Source organism: Pundamilia nyererei, unplaced genomic scaffold (genome assembly GCF_000239375.1).
Source record: "Pundamilia nyererei isolate P.nyererei 1_Seehausen unplaced genomic scaffold, PunNye1.0 scaffold00048, whole genome shotgun sequence".
NCBI lineage: Eukaryota > Metazoa > Chordata > Actinopteri > Cichliformes > Cichlidae > Pundamilia > Pundamilia nyererei.
The window spans coordinates 2,024,375-2,025,727 of NW_005187449.1; positions in this window are offsets into that span (position 1 = coordinate 2,024,375).

Below are 1,353 nucleotides of genomic sequence, written 5' to 3' on the forward strand. Positions count from 1 at the left end.
CTGTTTTGTTCAGAGGATAAACATGTTAAGTAAAGCAAGTTATTTGCAGCATTCCATTCAGTTATGATGGATTTATGTGCAGGCCAGAGAACATTTGAGTTTAAAGTTCAAACTAAAGTTTTCTTTCTACTTAATGTTTTGATTAAAATGTGTATTGGATTGAAATAATTGTTTTTTTCCAAATTCTCTTGGCATAATTGTTCAAATTTCCAGTTTTGGTTTGAATTTAACAATTAAAATCAATAATCAGAATTAAGTATTTGTGTTCATATTTTAAGATAATCTAGTGTGACAACTTACCTGCCGATGGGGCAAATTGTCACAAGTGCACATTCTCCATTCAACAGTCTACAACTCCGTAATGAGATAAGATATGAAAATGTAATCAATACATCATATGTGCCCGAGACTTCCGTCTTTCATTTGGTGAAACATTTATTACGTTGTGATGTATGGTGCTCAATAAAAGTTAGTCAGTGTGAAGAGTGTGACAACTTACCCCGCTCTCCCCTACTTAACACCCTGCAATAATACAAAGTCTGTGCTGAGGACTCAGTTACTACCCAATCAGATACTTTCCTGATTTTTTCTTAAATGGGGGATCAGTATCTGAGTTTATCTGTATGTTACCTGTAAATGAACGAAAAAGCAGCCAATGTCCAAAGAAAACATTGAAAGACCACAAAGTTGAAGAACTGCTACTTATGACTACTTTTTTAAAAAATGACAAGAAAATCTGGTTCCTTGGAAGCAAACTAAAGAAATGCAGATCCCAAAGAGTTGATTCTGTTCATCTGGACACCGTCCAAATGAACAGAATCAACTTTTTGGGCTTTACTTACCTGGATGATTGAGCATGCATCAAGACATAAAGAAATGCAGAGTAGTTGAACCCAAAATATATCTCTGAAGAAGTTGTCTGATTAGAGACTTCTTTTCATGTTGTATTCATAGATGGGTTTTCTTTAGTTTAGGATTTGGTGTATTTGATATCCTCTGCATCATCATTATCATAATAATTCTTCAGTTCAAAGCTGAGATCCAGAGATCACATTTTGGATCCACAGCCAGGAAACTCAGGTGATCTTAATCTAAATGAGTGTAGGCTGAAATAATATAAAGCTTTAAAGTTATATTGTGTGTCAAATCTCATCTCTAAATGTCAGTAGATTGCAGTTAGTCTCAGTTAGCTGCAGAGGTGGGTCAAGTATCCAAAAATTGTAGTAGCATTACTTTAAAATATTATTACTCAAATAAAAGTGACAAGTAGTCGTCAAAAAAGTTACTCAAGTAAGAGTAAAAAGTACTTGGCGAAAAGACTACTCAAGTAGTGAGTAACTGTTTGAAATGTCC